This window comes from Bos indicus, chromosome 7, assembly GCF_029378745.1.
Source record: "Bos indicus isolate NIAB-ARS_2022 breed Sahiwal x Tharparkar chromosome 7, NIAB-ARS_B.indTharparkar_mat_pri_1.0, whole genome shotgun sequence".
NCBI classification, from domain to species: Eukaryota; Metazoa; Chordata; class Mammalia; order Artiodactyla; family Bovidae; genus Bos; species Bos indicus.
Window position 1 is genome coordinate 98,683,978 of NC_091766.1, and position 19,892 is coordinate 98,703,869.

Below are 19,892 nucleotides of genomic sequence, written 5' to 3' on the forward strand. Positions count from 1 at the left end.
CCTCTGGGCCAGAAGATGATGCAAATCACCTAAACTTTTGCATATGATAAGTTTGCAGGAAGAAAGCCTGGCTTACTGCTGACCCTACCCCTTCCCCCATTATCCTCTATGCATAACTTAAGGTATAAAAACTACTTTGGGAAATAAAGTGCGGGCCTTGTTCACCGAAACTTGGTCTCCCCATGTCATTCTTTCTCTCACCTTCTGGCTGAATTATTCAGCCTCTTTTCTCCACTGGATTTCCTCACTGAGCTATCCTTATTCTATTACTCTTTATTTCCTTAATTAACGTTTAATTAAGCAATTGTTTCCTGATCTTCGCCGACGCGGTCCGCACTTCGAATTCCCTGGATCCACCAGGGCTGGACCCCAGCAATATATAATACACCAATTTCACTCCTCGGTATATATCTGAAGAAGAAAATGAAATCACTAACTTAAAAAAGATATACGCACCCCAGTGTTCATAGCAGCATTATTTCTAGTGGCTTAGATATGGCAGTAACCTAGGTGTCCATCAACAGATGAATGGTTAAAGATAACGTGGAATATATCTACAATGGAATACTATTCAGTCTTAAAAATAGTAAAGTTTTGTCATTTGTGACAACATAAATGGACCTGGAGGATATTATACTTAGTGGAATAAGTCAAGAAAGACAAATACTAAGTTTTCAGTTATATGTGGGATCTAAGAAATAAATAAGACAAACAGAAGTAATAATAATAATAAAAACAGACTCAGAGAAACAGGGAACAAGCTAGTGGTTACCAGAGGAGACGTGTGGTAGGAGGGACAAGATAAGGGAAGGGTATTAAGAGGTATATGCATGCATGTGTTCTAAGTTGCTTTAGTTGTGTCCAGCTCTTTGTGAACCCATGTAGTATTGCCTGCCAGACTCCTCTGTCTATGGAATATTTCAGGCAAGAATACTGGAGTGGGTTGTCATGCCCTCCTCCAGGGGATCTTTCCAACCCAGGGATCGAACCTGCATCTCTTACATTGGCAGGCAGGTTCTTTACCACTGAGCTGATTAAAAAGTACATACTATTAAATATAAAATAAATAATTTATATGAATATAATGTGTAGCACAGGGAATGTAGCCAAAATTTTATAATAACTTCATATGGAAAATAGTCTATTAAAATATCAAATCACTATGCTGTACTCCTTAAACTAATATAATACTGAAAGTCAACTCTAATAAAAACTAAAAAAATAAAATAAAGGTATAATTTAAAAATATAGAATAAATGAGATAAGTAATAAGATGAAAGTTTACATATGAATATTAAATTTTAATGAAAAATATTGGTTCAGAATTGGAAATGGAGTATATCAAGGCTGTATATTGTCTCCCTGCTTATTGAAATTCTATGCAGAGTACATCATGTGAAATGTTGGGCTGGATGAAGCACAAGTTGGAATTAAGACTGCTGGGAGAAATACCAACAATCTCAGATATGCAGATAATACCACTCTAATGGCGGAAAGTAAAGAACTAAAGAGCCTCTTGATGAAGGTGAAAGAGGAGAGTGTAAAAGCTGGCTTAAAACTCAACATTCACAAAAACAAAGATCATGGCATCTGATACCATCACTTCATAGCAAATAGATAGGGGGAAAAAATGGAAACAGTGACAGATTTTATTTTCTTGGGCTCCAAAATCACTGTGGATGGTGACTGTAGCCATGAAATTAAAGTATGTTTGCTTCTTATAAGAAAAGCTATGACAAACCTAGATGATTATTAAAAAGCAGAGACATCACTTTACCAACAAAGATCCATATAGTCAAACTATGGTTTCTCTAGTAGCCATGTGTGGATGTGAAAGTTGGACCATAGAGAAGGCCAAGCACTGAAGAATTTATGCTTTTGAATTGTGGTGCTAGAGAAGACTCTTGAGAGTCCCTTGGACAGCAAGGAGAGCAAACCAGTCAAACCTAAAGGAAATCAATCCTGAATATTCATTGGAAGAACTGATGCTGAAGCTCCCATACTTTGGCCACCATCGACTCCTTGGAAAAGATGCTGATGCTGGGAAAGATTGAGGGTATGAGGAGAAGGGGGCGACAGAAGATGAGATGGTTGGACCGCATCATCAACTCAAAGACATGAGTTTGAGGAAACTCCTGGAGGTAGTGAAGGACAGGGAATCCTGGTGTGCTGCAGTCCATGGAGTCACAAGAGTTGAACGTGACTTTAGGACTGAACAAGAGCAATACACTTGACCTAACTGATACATGTGGAGCACAACACATTGTAATTGCAGAAGACACATGCATTTTGAATGATTAATTTGCAGAACTAACCATGTGTTATTGTGTAAAGGAAGTTTCAACAAATTTCAGAGGCTTGAAATCATACAAAATGTATTTCCTCTTCATACAGCAATTAACTAATTATAAGGCATAACTGCAAAGTCACTAGAGGTTCAGAAGTTAAGGCATACACTTTATATGCTTTAAAACTAAAAGCATAAATTAAGTGATATTTTACTCTACATTAAAATATATAAATTAAATTGACTACAACAAAAATATTAGACACTGAAACAGAAGGGATACACCATGAATCTGGAACAGTTGACAAATTTAAATGCATACATTAGGCAAGAATGCAAGCTGAAAACTGTTTTATACTTACTTCTTAAGAATTCAGTAAAAAAAGCATAAACCAGGTCGAAAGAAAAGACTGATGGAAGGGATTTCTGTGTGTTGATTTTATATCCTGCAACTTTACTATATTCATTGATTAGCTCTAGTAATTTTCTGGTGGAGTCTTTAGGGTTTTCCATGGAGAGGATCATGTCATCTGCAAACAGTGAGAGTTTTACTTCTTCTTTTCCAATTTGAATTCCTTTTATTTCTTTTTCTGCTCTGATTGCTGTGGCCAGAACTTCCAAAACTATGTTGAATAGTAGTGGTGAAAGTGGGCACCCTTGTCTTGTTCCTGACTTTAGGGGAAATGCTCTCAATTTTTCACCATTGAGGATAATTTTTGCTGTGGGGTTGTCATATATAGCTTTTATTATGTTGAGGTATGTTCCTTCTATTCCTGCTTTCTGGAGAGTTTTTATCATAAATGGATGTTGAAAAGATAAAAAGAATATTTTCATAGAAAACCAATAAACCATAGAAAAATATCAGCAAAGCCAAAAGTTGTTTCTTTGGAAAGACTGATAAAATTGATATACCCTGGAAAGTGAATGGAAAGGTAGAACAACAGTATGGAGGAAACAGCCAAATAAAGTGGTAGTATAAACAAATGTAATCCAATAAATTTGAAAATTTAGCTGATATGCAATTTGGGGAGAAGAAATTCAATCTTTGTAAAATCTTTCAGAGAATGATAAGAAAAAAAAAATTATCAGTGTGTGTGTGTGTGTGTGTGTGTGTTTCAATAAGACAGGCAAATATAACCTGAACAAGTTCATTATATGAAAGAAAAAAATAGATGTTAATCTCATTCATGTTTCATTTTACCGAAAGAAAGTTTAAAAGATTAAAAAAGTATTTTGTTAATCAGTGAGAAAACTAAGTATTATAAAAATGTCCATTCACCCCAAATTGCCCTATAGGTTCAATACAATTTTATTTCAATTGCTAATGCAATTTGTCAAAAATTTACAGGCTAAATCTAAAATTTATATTAGGATACATTAGAATGCACAGGACCAAAATTAGCCAGCATAATTTTTTTTTAAAGATTGTGCATTTTTTACTGTGCTGGGTCTTCATTACCGCGTGATCTTTTCTCTAGGTGTAGCCAGCAAGTGCTTCTCTCTAGTTGCGGTACACTGGCTTCTTATTGTGGTGGCTTCTTTTGTTGCAGAGCATACTCGTCAGGCTCACTGGCTTCAGCAGGTGCAGCACTCAGGATCAGTAGTTGCAGTCCCCAGTCTTTAGAGCACAAGCTCAGTGGCTCTGGCTCATTGGCTTGGTTGCTCAACAGCACGTGGGATACTTCCGGACCAGGGATCGAACCAGGTCTTCTGCGTTAGCAGGTGGATTCTCTATCACTGAGCCACCAGGGAAGCCCCTCAGTATAATCTTAAAGAAGCATCTGAGAGGACATGCTCCACTGTATAGCAAAATTTACTATGAAATTGCAATAGAAACAGCACTGTATTCCTGTAAGTGTAGTCAAATAGATCAGTGGAGGTGGGCTCTATGATTTGTGTAAGTCAGCTTTGACAATTCTGCCTTGCCTTTCATTCCCATAAATCTTTAAGGCTGTGGCATATTTTTTAAGAATGAAAAGAGTGGAAAAGTGACAGGATTATTTGATGCAGGGGTGGGGGTGGGGGTTGGGGGGGAGGGGGGAATGACTTTCCCTGTATCCTTGGAATTAATTGGCAAAAGCCTTGCAGCAGAATAAGGGCTTGAATCTTATCAATGCAATTTAAAGACAATAGATTTAGACCAGAAGGAATTTGCTAAGTGGATAGAGAGAGAATGTGAAGCAGAATAATAATTAACAAAAATACTCTTCCCTGGTTGTTAATACCAACTTTGGTGAAAATAGAACCTGTAAAGGAGAAAATTAGAATATTGATAGAGAATGAATTAAGATCAAATTTTCTGGTTGCCGACAGCCTTCCCATGCTTCAGTGGCCACTTTAGCCTCCATATTTACTAGAAAAGTAAGTCATTGATAACTATTGATTTCCTGAGGACCATGGAACCCAGAAGGTAGTCTGTTAAAGGCCATTTTGTGAAGAAATCACAGTGGAAGACTGACTAATTTTTGCTGCAAAACAAACACTGAGGGGATGAAGGAGGTCATATCACTTATAGATAATGGTTATTTAAAGGGATTATTTGGGTTCTCAACTAATTCCAAGGGACTGCAAGTCTCTGTGAGCACGTCATTGTGGGTAGAATGAAAACTATTATCTGTTTCAGTGGGTAAAGAAAAAGGAGTTTTTCATACTTATGCTAAGAGGAGAAACTACCCTGTTCACCCCATGGATATAGTAGAATCTACCTTCTGAAGAAGTATCACTGATGCTGTCAACCCCAAATTGGCACATGATGGTATGGTGGTAGGGAGACACATTTAAATAAGGGTTGTTACCCCAGACAGTGATAGATTCTGTGATACAGCCAGGTCCCTGCTTCCCCACCAATCTCAGGATTTTTTTTTTTTTTTTTTATAGCTTTGCTAATAAATGCCAAGAAAATACTCAAGAGACAGTGACTTGTTTGCTAGCTTAGTTACTCTGCCTGAGAATAAACAAAAATAGGGAGGTGATGGGAGTGATTTGGAGAAGGCAATGGCACCCCACTCCAGTACTCTTGCCTGGAATGTCCCATGGACAGAGGAGCCTGGTGGGCTGCAGTCCATGGGGTCGTGAAGAGTTGGATATGACTGAGCGACTTCACTTTCACTTTTCACTTTCATGCATTGGAGAAGGAAGTGGCACCCACTCCAGTGTTCTTGCCTGGAGAATCCCAGGGATGGGGGAGCCTCATGGGCTGCCGTCCATGGGGTCGCACAGAGTCAGACACGACTGAAGCGACTTAGCAGCAGTAGCAGGAGCAGGGAGTGATTACTCTTTGTAATCACTGATGGAGATTTAAAATAGCTATTGAAAAATAAAATAAAAAGGGAAAAACAATTTGATTTTCAACAGAAAGCACATTATCAAATTTAAGAGTGATTTCTTCCAACTCTACCTGTCTTTGTCAGTTCTGATGACTATAAGAAATTACCATAGACTGAGTGGCTTAGATGACAAACATTTATTTCTTGCAGTTCTGTTTCTTCTTTTTTAAATTAATTTATTTATTTTAATTGGAGGTTAATTACTTTACAATATTGTGGTGGTTTTTGCCATACATTGACATGAATCAGCTGTGGGTGAACATGTGTCCCCCATCCCAAAACCCCCTCCCACCTCCCTCCCCACCCCATCCCTCTGGGTTGTCCCAATGCACCAGCATTGAGTGCCCTGTCTCACGCATTGAATTTGGACTGGTGATCTATTTCACATATGGTAATCTACATGTTTCAATGCTGTTCTCTCAAATCGTCCCACACTTGCCTTCTCCCACAGAGTCCAAAAGTCTTCTTTGTGTCTCTTTTGCTGTCTTGCATGTAGGGTCATCTTTCTAAATCCCATATATATGTGTTAATATATTGTATTGGTATTTTTATTTCCGACTTACCTCACTCTGTATAATAGGCTCCAGTTTCAGCCACCTTATTAGAACTGATTCAAATGTATTCTTTTTAATGGCTGAGTAATACTCTATTGTGTATATGTACCACAGCTTTCATATCCATTCATCTGCTGATGGACATCTAGGTTGCTTCCATGTCCTAGATATTGTAAACAGTGCTGTGATGAACATTGGGGTACACGTGTCTCTTTCAATTCTTTTTTTTTTTTTTTTGGTGTATAAGCCCAGCAGTGGGATTGCTGGGTCATATAGCAGTTCTATTTTCAGTTTTTTAAGGAATCTCCACAGTGGCCAGTACTAGTCTGCATTCCCACTAACAGTGTAAGAGGGTTCCCTTTTCTCCACACCCTCTCCAGCATTTATTGTTTATAGACGTTTTGATAGTACCCATTCTGACTGCCATGAGATGGTACCTCATTGTGGTTTTGATTTGCATTTCTCTCATAATGAGTGGTGTTGAGCATTTTTTCGTGTGTTTTCCATCTGTATTCTTCTTTTGAGAAATGCCTGTTTAGTTCTCTGGCCCATTTTTTTGATTGGGTCATTTATTTTTCTGATATTTAGCTGCATGAGTTGTTTGTATATTTTTGAGATAAATTCTTTGTCAGTTGCTTCGTTTGCTATTATTTTCTCCCACTATGAAGTCTGTCTTTTCATCTTGCTTATAGTTTCCTTCATTGTGCAAAAGATTTTAAGTTTAATTAGGTCCCATTTGTTTACTTTTGCTTTTATTTCCATTACTCTGGGAGTTGGGTCATAGAGGATCTTATGATTTATGTCAGAGAGTGTTTTGCCTATGTTTTCCTCTAGGAGTTCTACAGTTTCTGGTCTTATATTTAGACCTTTAATCCATTTTGAGTTTATGTTGGTGTGGTGTTAGAAAGTATTCTAATTTCATTCATTTACAGGTGGTTGACCAATTTTCCCAACACCACATATTAAAGAGATTGTATTTTCTCCACTGTATATTTTTGCTTCCTTTGTCAAAGATAAGGTGTCCATAGGTGGGTGGATTTATTTCTTTCTATTTTGTTCCATTGATCTATATTTCTGTCTTTGTGCCAGTACCATATTGTCTTGATGACTGTAGCTTTGTAGTATAGTCTGAAGTCAGGCAGGTTTATTTCTTCAGTCCCATTCTTCTTTCTCAAGATTGCTTTGGCTATTTGATGTTGTTTGTATTTCCATACAAATTGTGAAGTTACGTGTTCTAGTTCTGTGAAAAATATCATTGTTAGCTTGATAGGGATTGCATTGAATCTATAGATTGCTTTGGGTAGTATACTCATTTTCACTATATTGATTCTTCTGATCCATGAACATGGTATATTTCTCCAACTATTTGTGCCATCTTTGATTTCTTTCATCAGTGTTTTATAGTTTTCTATATTTAGGTCTTTTGTTTTTTTTAGGTAGATTTATTCCTAAGTATTTTATTCTTTTCATTGCAATGGTGAATGGGAGTTTCCTTAATTTCTGTTTTCTCATTGTTAGTGTATAGTAATGCAAAGGATTTCTGTGTATTAATTTTGTATCCTGAAACTTTACTATATTCATTGATTAGTTCTAGTAATTTTCTGGTGGAGTCTTTAGGGTTTTCTATGTAGAGGATCATGTCATCTGCAAATAGTGAGTTTTATTTCTTCTTTTCCAATCTGGATTCCTTTTATTTCTTTTTATTCTCTGATTGCTGTGGCTAAAACTTCCAAATCTGTTTTGAATAGTAATGTGAGAGTGGGCACCCTTGTCTTGTTCCTGACTTTCGGGGAAATTCTGAAGGCTACAAAGTCTAAGATCAGTGTTCTTGGTAAGGGGTTTCTTCCTGGTTTGTAGATGGCTGTTGTCTTGTATTTTCACATGGCAGAGTGAGGGAGAAGCAGCAAGTTCTCAGGTCTTTCCTCATAAGGGCACCAATCCCACTGTGAGGACTCTACCCTCATGACCTAACCACTTCTCAAAGCCACTGTCTCTGAATATGATCTATTGAGGATTATAAATTTGGGGGTGGGGCACACATATTCAGTCCATAATATTCCACTCATGGCCCACAATGATACTTCTTAAAGTGACCTGTTAAATTCACTTTAGATAGCCAAACTTACATGAATTTAAATCCTATCATAAGGACTGTGATAAGGAACAGAAAATATTTAGCATAGTGCTAAATTTACTCTCAGATAAAGAAATAGAATGTAAAAATGATTGACTGAAGGGTTGTGATCAGTTTACCCAACTCCCAGCAGGATGTCCAAAACATAGGCCAGATGGTTTGGAGGTAGTGTGAGAAATTTGGGGGATAATTAGTGTGCAGTAATCCCATAGCAGAGTGAGGGAGCACCCTTACAGGTCCAGATACAAAGTCTAGAGGGCACATAGATGGTGGAGGTTATGAGGTTATAACTAAGCTACAAATTGGAAAATGTAACTAGAAAATATGCTCCAAGGTTCTGTTAGCTTTGTTTGAATGTGAAATTAGAATTGATAATTACATGTGAAAGGGATGCTATGTAGTTTTAATTAGACATGCTGAATGGAAACCTCTGTACTCCCAAGTACTTTTCTTTAGGAAAATTAAGCAAATAGAATTGTACAAGTATGAGACCACTCTTCTTCTTAAGGAAATGATTAAAGTGGGAGCATTAACTTGCATTCATTCATGGAGAATGACAGTACCATTTGAGGGTAAAATAAAGTGGTTCTCCTCACTACTTAAAACATAACCAATATAATAAAGACCGTACAAGAAGGGTAGCCGGCCAAAAGTGATTGGTGTGCCATAATAGACTTGACTAATGGCTTCATTTTCATACCTATTCAGAATGCAGTATGACACTATTTGCATTTTTGTGAAGTGATTTTCAGTATATATTTATGGTTTTTCCACAGGGATATTTCAATTCACTGGCACACAGCATAATTTAGTGAACTCGATTACCATTAGGAGTAAGTTAGTTCCCTGCATTTGTGTTATCATGGTAATTGCCTCCTTGGAGAAAGGAATGTAGGAGAATTTAAGTAGTCCATATTGACAAGTAGTGGCTGACTGATAAACACAGCAGAACTATACAGCTGGTCCACTGTGTTAGGTTCTGAGGAATTATATTGCTTGGAGAAACCAGAGATATCCTTCAAACTATGAGAAATAAATAACTGTCTTTTCTGACCCTGCCACTCAACAGGAGACCAAAAGACAGGAAGATTTTGGGAAAAAGTATATTCTCCACTTAAGGATTCTATTAGTCCCAATTCGCAAAGACACCAGAAAGAAAATGTGTTTGTATGGAGCTTTGAGCAAATCTGAGCACTAAAAGTCCCGCTTGAACCTTCTGACCTGATTGCCAGCTGGTTTAGTAGTATCTCGAGGATGTGTTCACTGGCACCTCTGGCAGAAACTGGATATTGTACTGAGCAAAATCACAGGGTATTTGAACTCAAAAACTGTAGAGCCTCTCAAAAGATGCAGAGGATCTTTTCAGACCCTTGGAAAGAATTTGCCAACTTGTTACTGAGGGCATTCATTGGTAGAAAGTTACCCTAAAATATAGTGATAACAGATAAACTTGGGGATAGAAATGTCTCTCCTGTCTTGGGTGATATCAAAGAAGTATAGAGAAGAAGTTCATCAAAAGTGACTAGTAAATGGAAATATTATGTTCAATAGCCTGTGAAAAAATTCAGATGTAGCCAACTATATGACAGCTTACTTCATGGCTCTAAGGCCAGTGACAGAGCTCTCTGTGGTCTCTCTACCTCTTCACCTCCCTATTACGTGCTGCTGTACTGGCTGATGCCAAAAAATAGTTCACTTGGTTCATTGCTGGGAATTCCTAAATATAGAATTGAATCACAATTGGAAAGTGGTCACAGTGCATCCCACAGAAGGTAAAGTTCTGGTGAAAAATGAAGGAGCAAATTTGCAAAACAGGCAGAACTGATGTTTATTTAGGAATAAACAGAAGGAAGAAGTAGACTTGGACCTGCGTAAACAGTTTTTGAATATTTTGAATATTTACATATTCTTACTCCACAGTCAATGGCATTTTGTTGTGGTTCTAGATAACTGAACACAAATCACAGCCCTATTCGCCTTATGGAATAAATAGGTTCTGTGAGACTTCAGAAGAGTCAGAATTAAGGTGGGTTGAATAGATGCTCATTAAAAATACAGGAATAGGAATACTCAGGTAGATGCCTTAAGTTCTAAAAATAGTTCATTGAAATAAGTTTGCATGGATGAGCAGGGCCATGCCCAGTTGGACTGAGGGGAGTACATTTCCTTCTTACCTAACTGAGCTGATAATGTGGGGAGGATCTCTACTCACTACCAGTTGGAAAAAAAATTTTTACTTGAAGATGGACTTATAAAAAGTTACTAAGTTGGCATTGGACTGGTATTAGAGGGCAATACAAATACCAATGGGTATTGACTGGAAGCGATAATGTATTATTGTAGGCCTGGCTTATTCTGACAAAGAAGCAGTTGCAGAGAACACAAGGAAAGCTTAGAACTGAAAAGTAATTGTTCATTGTGGTCCACAAGAATATATTTCCTCTGAAAAAGGTTTACTCATTGCCACCAAGGTTTAAAAATCGGAGAACTGTAATGTTACACAGACATATTACATATTATCTAACCTTCAGAGCTGTATTCTTACTGGAAATTAGAATCAGTAATTAAAATATCACATGCTAGGAAAGTAATGCTCAAAATTCTCCAAGCCAGGCTTCAGCAATATGTGAACCGTGAACTTCCAGATGTTCAAGCTGGTTTTAGAAAAGGCGGAGGAACCAGAGATCAAATTGCCAACATCCGCTGGATCATGGAAAAAGTAAGAGAGTTCCAGAAAAACATCTATTTCTGTTTTATGGACTATGCCAAAGCCTTTGACTGTGTGGATCACAATAAACTGTGGAAAATTCTTCAAGAGATGGGAATACCAGACCACCTGACCTGCCTCTTGAGAAACCTGTATACAAGTCAAGAAGCAACAGTTAGAACTGGACATGGAACAACAGACTGGTTCCAAGTAGGAAAAGGAGTATGTCAAAGCTGTATATTGTCACCCTGCTTATTTAACTTCTATGCAGAGTGCATCATGAGAAACGCTGGACTAGAAGAAGCACAAGCTGGAATCAAGATTGCTGGGAGAAATATCAATAACCTCAGATATGCAGATGACACCACCCTTATGGCAGAAAGTGAAGAGGAACTAAAAAGCCTCTTGATGAAAGTGAAAGAGAGAGTGAAAAAGTTGGCCTAAAGCTCAATATTCAGAAAACTAAGATCATGGCATCTGGTCCCATCACTTCATGGGAAATAGATGGGGAAACAGTGGAAACCATGTCAGACTTTATTTTTGGGGGCTCCAAAATCACTGCAGATGGTGACTGTAGCCATGAAATTAAAAGACCCTTATTCCTTGGAAGGAAAGTTATGACCAAACTAGATAGCATACTAAAAAGCAGAGATATTACTTTGCCAACAAAGGTCCATCTTCTAGTCAAGGCTATGGTTTTTCCAGTGGTCATGTATGGATGTGCGAGTTGGACTGTGAAGAAATCTGAGTGCCAAAGAATTGATGCTTTTGAACTGTGGTGTTGGAGAAGACTCTTGAGAGTCCCTTGGACTGCAAGGAGATCCAACCAGTCCATTCTAAAGGAAATCAGTCCTGGTTGTTCATTGGAGGGACTGATGTTGAAGCTGAAACTCCAATACTTTGGCCACCTCATGGGAAGAGTAGACTCATTGGAAAAGACTCTGATGCTGGGAGGGATTGGGAGCAAGAAGAGAAGGGGACGACAGAGGATGAAATGGCTGGATGGCATCACCGACTCGATGGACATGAGTATGAGTGAACTCCGGGAGTTCGTGATGGATAGGGAGGCCTGCCGTGCTGCGATTCATGGGGTCTCAAAGAGTCGGACACGACTGAGAGACTGAACTGAACTGAACTAAATTAAAATATCTAACACTTAGAATGTTAGACAGAAATTTGGATGTTGCTAAGGCTAGGGAACAATTGAATCTCTCAAATACTGTTGGAAGAGTTTTGAATTTGTACAACCACTTTGAAAACCTACTTCTGATTTTTAATTGTTTTTAAATATAGACATATTCTCTTTGCAGTTTTATTCCAATAGAATTGTATATGTACATGTACAATCTGACTTATTCATGAAAGTTTATCATAACATTATTCATAACAGTTAAAAAATGAAACAATAGAGTTTTCTACTGACAAGAAAATAATGTGAATGTACACTTGAATTTAATAAAACATTGAACAATCACTTAACTACAACTCTATGGCAGAAAAATGGATAAATCTCACAAATATTGGATTGGCCAAAAAGTTTATTAATTTTTTCCCCTAACATGTTATGACAAACCCAAATGTACTTTTTGACCATCACAATATAATATTGAGTCAAGGAAGCCTGGAACAACATACATTATATAGCATACATTATATACATACATTATATAACATACAGTTGAAAGAGACAAAGTGAATTTATATTGTTATAATTCAAGATAGGCTTTAACTTGAGATGAACTCAAGTGGTATAATTGGAACAATGCATGAATAGATACCTTGCTGTGGATATATTCTATTTCTTACCCAGTGTTATATAGCTGGTGAGTGGCAGATCCATGATTTGGACTTAAGACAACTAATTATAAAATCTACATTGTATCAACTATATAACAGTGTTTGCACACTAAAAAATATTTCTTCTGTCATTAAATTAGTCAAGTTCATGTTTCAGGATAGCTGTACATCCATGACGGAAGCGATCTAATCTTAGATTTTACACTTACTTTGCCAACAAAGGTCCAACTAGTCAAGGCTATGGTTTTTCCAGTAGTCATGTATGGATGTGAGAGTTGGACTATAAAGAAAGCTGAGTGCTGAAGAATTGATGCTTTTGAACTGTAGTGTTGGAGAAGACTCTTGAGAGTGTCTTGGACTGCAAGGAGATCCAACCAGTCCATCCTTAAGGAGATCAGTCCTGGGTGTTCATTGGAAGGACTGATATTGAAGCTGAAACTCCAATACTTTGGCCACCTGATGCAAAGAGCTGACTCATTGGAAAAAACCCTGATGCTGGGAAAGATTGAGGGCAGGAGAAGAAGGGGATGACAGAGGATGAGATGGTTGGATGGCATCATTGACTCAATGGACATGGGTTTGGGTAGACTCCAGGACTTGGTGATGGACAGGGAGGCCTGGCATGCTGCAATTCATGGGGTCACCAAGAGTCAGACACGACTGAGTGACTGAACTGAACTCACCTGAAGGGTAACTATCCCATAGCTTCTCCACATAGCTAACCTGATCTCCTCACATTGCAGCAGTCTTAGAAATAAGTTCCAGGCTGAGTTCCTGTAATTCTACATTTTTAAAATGTCACAAAAATTCTGTTTCGACTGAATTTTCCCTTTAGCAGTGAATGATAATACAATTTTTTCTACTGTGTATTTCACCTGTCACTGGTCAACATATTTCTCGTAGCAAGTGTTGTTACCAAACAAAAATATGTTTCAGCTATCTATTTCTGTTTAACAAATCATTCCAAAATGTAATGGTATAAAGCAAAAATATATTATCTCATAGTTTTATGGTCTGACAGGGTTCAGATAAGATGTTTTTGCTGGGGGTCTCTCATGTGTTTTCAGATAAAAGTTTTATGTGATGAGCAATCTGAATATTTGATTAGATAATTTGATTCATAGGTCACATTGTACCACTTTTAACACATTATGTTCTTTATTAGAAAATCACAGGACAAACCCAGATTTATATGACTCCAAAAAGGCTGTGAATATTGAGGAATATGCTTTACTTGGGTAGGTGAGCAGATTTGTGAGACTAACAACCACAGAATTTTTCACAGAAATTTACTTATATTTAAAACCTCACATTATTTTTTAATGGATATATATGCATATGGGCATACAATTTCTACAACTAAATTCTCAGCTTCCTTTACACTTGGCAGCGACCAACTTTGGGTTCTTTTGTACAATCTTTACCCTATCCATTTTCTTCATACTTCTAGTGTGATAGAGATTAATCAAAGGCTTAAGTAATCCAAATGTTATTATCCCAGTTCATTGCTGTAGTTTCTCTATAACAACTAAAGAACAAATGTATATGTTTATACTTTTAGATCAACCTCCAGGTGAAAAATTTTAATTAGCTTTCTTGATTTACAAACTCTCACAAGATACATATGATCAACTTGAAAAATTCCATTTCATATAAAATTTATATAGTAATTTGTTTCACTATAAATAGTGTAACAAGTCTATTTGAGTATAACATATTTAATCAACTAGCCTTGTGCACTGTAGTTTTAGCACAAAAGAACTTCTCACATTTTGTCATCATTTGAAAAAAGGTCACTTATTTTCTTATTTTCAAGCATTGTCACATCTGACCTTTAGCTTAGAGGTAACTTTTGGCCTTTTGCTGCTACTGTTTCACTAAATACCTTTAAAAGTAAAATAGAAGCACATTGCAGAAGCTTGTGTATTTAGAGAAACGTAGCAATACAAATGCAATGTAAAAAAAAAATACAGGAGAGAGAAAAATAGATGACTATACTTTCTTAATGATTCCTGGATAGCTGAGGAGAGTAGAGGCTATGTTAAATGAATTGCAGTGCTTAAAATCTTTTGATATATATTTATACATCAAAACCTTGATAAGGAAAGCAAGCTCAGAGGAGAATTTACTTGTGAATAATTCCTACTGAATGCCAATAGTAAGTCTTGCTTCACAAACGTAGACTCTCCTCAAAAGTCTAGATATGTTTCACAAATCTGTTTTCATAAAAGAGAGGGATGTAGTGACTAACACTTATCAAGGGACAGATGTCATCACCAAAGTTAGACATGAGACCAGACAGATAAAATGGGCCTTAATATTAATAGACTTTTTAAGCCACTAAACACTTTGTGAATCTATTATTGAGCAAATTGACCTCTGAATAAGCAAACAAAAGATACCATGTGAGAAAGAAAATGTATGGTTTATGAAAGTTTTTGTCTAAAAATACTATTAAATTTAAAAGAAGACGCACACAAGAGTTGTAGCTTCATTTACATCCATGATCTTCAAATCATCTTATCTTCACATTTTTGTGTAACAAATTGCCCCAAATTTGGTATCTTAAACAGCAAATATCCATTTTCTCACACTTTCTGCATGTCAAAAATTTGAATGGTTTTATCTTAGGATCTCTCATGAATTCGCAGTCAAGATGTTGGGCAGGGCTGCATCACCTGAAGGCTTGACTGGGGCTGGAGGATCCACCCTCAAGCTTCCTTGCTTGGTGTCTGGCAGAGATCTTGATTCCTTCACAAGACAGCATGGCACCTGCTTTCTCCAGAGGGAGGGAAAGAGGCAGACAGAGAGAGGTGGGAGGGAGAAAAACAAAGACTGCACTAAAGGGAAGCTGCAGTGTCTTTTTATAACCTAATTCAGAAGTGATATACCATCCCTTTGCCATTTTATATTCATGCCACCACAGACCAACCATGATATAGTGTGGAAGAACCTTATGAATGAGAGAAAGAGAGTGGGTCACTGGAAGCCATCTTGAGGTTAGCTACCATAATACCAAATTAGATATTTAAAACAAAATATGTCATTTTCAGTCTTTCTAAAATCCCTATTTTATTAAATTTTTTCCTTAAATATGATAAATGATTTAAAGATAAGTGATAATAAATGGAATCTATGAACAATGTATAGGTATGTATAATAATGCATGTGTGTGTCTGCTATTTATTTTCCATGTATGTATTCCTGTTTCTCTTTCATTTAGAAATAGAACAGGAAAATTCTTGCCACATGCATTTTTACATTCTAATAGGAAAACGAACTCTTCCTTGGTCAACACCTACTGAAAATCTTTCCTTAAAATCAGGCAAATACTTTAAAAATGATGTTATTTTCTGGATAGATTAAAGTGATAAATGGTAATTTGAGTTTTCCTCTGGCATGCATATAATATTCTAATAGAATGTCATTGCAAATATATATTTTAATGTACAGGCATATTTGAAGGGATACTCTCATATTAAACCAGTGATTATTGATAGGACATTTGTCTTGGATAATCACACACATTTAATTTTCAGGCTCTATTCTACAATTGCTGCTTAATAGTTCCTCTTAATTTAAGCATTTCATAGAGATAAATACAGTATTTTCTCTGAGGGAATATTCTGTGAAATTTTGTTAAATTGTAGGGTATGACAAATTAATTTTAAGCTAACATATGTCTGAGCTGATTAGCTTATACATTATATATTACATTTTAAACATTTTAATTAGCCATAAAATGCCAATAGCTCACAGATTTCCTTAACTTTGAAATAATTTACACATGTGACATTAAAAAATTATATTGAAGAGTTTTTTTTTTCATGAAACTAGCTTGTGGACATCTTTTGTTGTTGTTGTTGTTCATCATATAGGAATAGTTTAAATCTTAAAATCTAACCAGAAGTTATGACTTAAATCATAGCTATTAGATATTATTTAGCTTTCAACACACACATTTTCATCATACCCCTCCTTAGATTTGGTAACTGGTTTAAGTTTTAACTGGGATTAGTTGCCCTATGTACTAAGAGGATATTTGCTAAAATCAGTTCTTTTGGCTCAGTTTGCATGAGCTGCTTTTTCCTCCTCTTGTATTGAGAACCAGGTTATATAAGGATGGCATTGGTGCTGTTGAATCATAGTCTGCCTTTGTGAAAATATAGTTTATGAGTTTGCTATTTTTATATAAATGCACTGTGAGCTAGCACTTACTTATTTGCATACTCATCCATTTAAGGAATAAAAATTAATCGTAAAACTGCATTAAATACAACCCTTTGTAATTTTTAGCCTTAATTTCCATTTTCTCCAAAATATTTAAGAAAGATTGAGACATTTAACATAACAAAATCAATCACTTTGAATGTTGCCAAATGGCACCAAAAAAGTTAATTTAGATAATTATAAAATTTTAGTAAACTTTTATAAATACTTATCTAAATATCCATAAATAGGAATTTATTCATGTGGAAACCTTTAAATTGAACTTAATTGTCAGCCGCTTGCCACTTTATCTTCTTTTTTCAATTCAAGAAATTTCTGAGGTATTATTTTCTTTTAAGGAAACAAGAGTAGACTAATCAGGTGGCTTACTCAAGGGAAAAAAATGGTAGAGACAGAAATAGTTGTTCTAAATTCTAGCACATTTTTCAAAACATCAAGAACATCTATTATAGAAATGTCTCCAACGGGGACAAATAAACGAATTTTCCCGTTTAAAATTACTCCCACTTACACTGTTCCATGAAAGCCACCCTCCTGAAAGTCAAACAAACATATCTTAGTCTTCAGTGAGTATCACCTTGTACAGCATAGAGCTGCCTTCCTCCTTGAGACTTGATATTGCACTCCTCCTGACCTCTGTATTGCAGCTCTGGGTTTCTAGAGTTATTTTTGTATCTAACAATATATTTCACTTTGGAATGTGGCTCCTCTGATATCTCCACTTTAGCAGTTGATTATAACAAATAGAAAAATATGAATAAAGGAAGTTTCTAAATTTATGTCTAAATTCATCCTTTTATGAATGTTCTGTTCATGAGGCAATACACTAAAGGATTTTCTGTTAGTGCTAATGATTTTCAGAATTTACTAATTTATTTATGTTTAGGACAAAAACTGCAGTACACAATTTGAAAGAGCTCATAGGGAGCAAGCTTGAAGTGGGGGGTATATATATAAGGAGTTAGGAACCACCTTTCAGAAATCCAGGATTCCTTAAACTGACATGGAAGGGTACAGAGTTTATATCCATAGAGTTGCTGAGTTTTCACTTTTCACAATGAATACTTAACTAGTTTATGAGATAAAAATATTTCAAGAAAATTAAAAATATATATTTTTATATTTCAATGAACAATTTTAAAGTCAATGTAAAAATTAATGAAGTATAACAGTTGTCTGAGAAAATATGATTTGGTGAAGATTGGGCAAGTGAAAAAATCTGGTTCTGTTTCAATAATTTGAGCTGAAAGAGTACTAGACTTCGAATATTATATGAAACATTTACATGTCATGTGAATCATTTTCAGTTCTGGTGTATAAAGCAGGGAAGCTAATGTGATATTGTAGGGGGGAAATCTACATAATGAGTGATCAAAGAGCCTAAAGGACTCCTATTATATGTCTTAGATTTCATTTTACCTCTCATTTATGTGTAGCAATGAGGTGTGAAAATTGTTCTTTGGTTGTCTTAAGTATCAGTAAACTGCATCACACCATACTTCTTTACAACTTAATGGAAGTAGGGGAGATTCACTTTACAATTAATTTCTGTGTGTAAATGAAAAAGGTATTATCCAAATGGTGCTGTACTTCCTGTTCAAGTGAAGTTTTCCAGTGAATGATTCATTACCTGTTTCAAGTCTATTTAACAATACTTCTTTTCTGTAACAACTTTTTTTCATTGAAGAGCTTTCCAAGGCACTCCTTTTTGAACAATTTATTAATATTCTCAAAGAAGATTAAGATATTGAATGAAATATATTTTCACTGGAGTGCTTGGTAGCTAGTGATAATATATCTAAGGTATAGCTTAGGAGCAGTGTTACACTGTCAGCTAGCAGAGGGCTAAATAAATGAATTTTTAAATACATGCACTTTACTAAAAATAATTTTAATGTGATTATTAAAAATTTAAAGTTCTTTCTCATGTGTAACTGCCTAGAATTTAGAGAATTTTGGACTCTTTAGTCTAAAAAGTGTTGCTGCTGCTGCTAAGTCACTTCAGTTGTGTCCGATTCTGTGCGACCCCATAGACAGCAGCCCAGCAGGCTCCCCTGTCCCTGGGATTCTCCAGGCAAGAACACTGGAGTGGGTTGCCATTTCCTTCTCCAATGCATGAAAGTGAAGTCTCTCAGTCGTGTCCGACTCTTGAGACCCCGTGGACTGCAGCCCACCAGGCTCCCCCATCCCTGGGATTCTCCAGGCAAGAGTACTGGAGTGTAATCTATTTTGGGTTAATTATTGTTTTGTTTTAGGGAGGTAAGGATTTCCATCTACTTAAAACTGGTCAACATTATGGAATGCATTTGTGTCCACACCCCACTCCCAATCACCCCACCAATTTCATATGTTGGAGTTTTAGCCCCCTGGTGTGACTGTATTTGAAGATTGAGCTGTGGAAGGTGGTTAGTTTTAATGCCCCATCATGGCATTAGTTTCTGTACAAGAAGAGAACATTGATAGAGATGACTCTCTCGGCCATGTGAGGAAACAGATGGAAGGCAGCTAACTATAAGCCAGGAAGTGGGCTCTTAGTCTTGAATTTCCCAGCCTCTGTAACTGTGAGGAAGAAAGGTTTGTTCTTTAAGACACCCGTCTCTGGTATTTTTGTTATGGCAACCACACCGACTGGGAATCAGTTTCTTTTTACTTCCAAAGTTAGATTGTTTCCTGTCTTTCTGCTGTGTTGGCAAGTGTATTTAATAGACCTTGTGACTCTGAGTAATAGCCAATCTGTACCATAATTTATCTAAAAGAAACTCAAAGGTGTCAGTTCAGGAGCAGTACCAAGCAGTATTAATGGCTTCTTTCCAAGACAATGTGTCTGTTTATTCATTCACACAGAAAACTTTTTGAG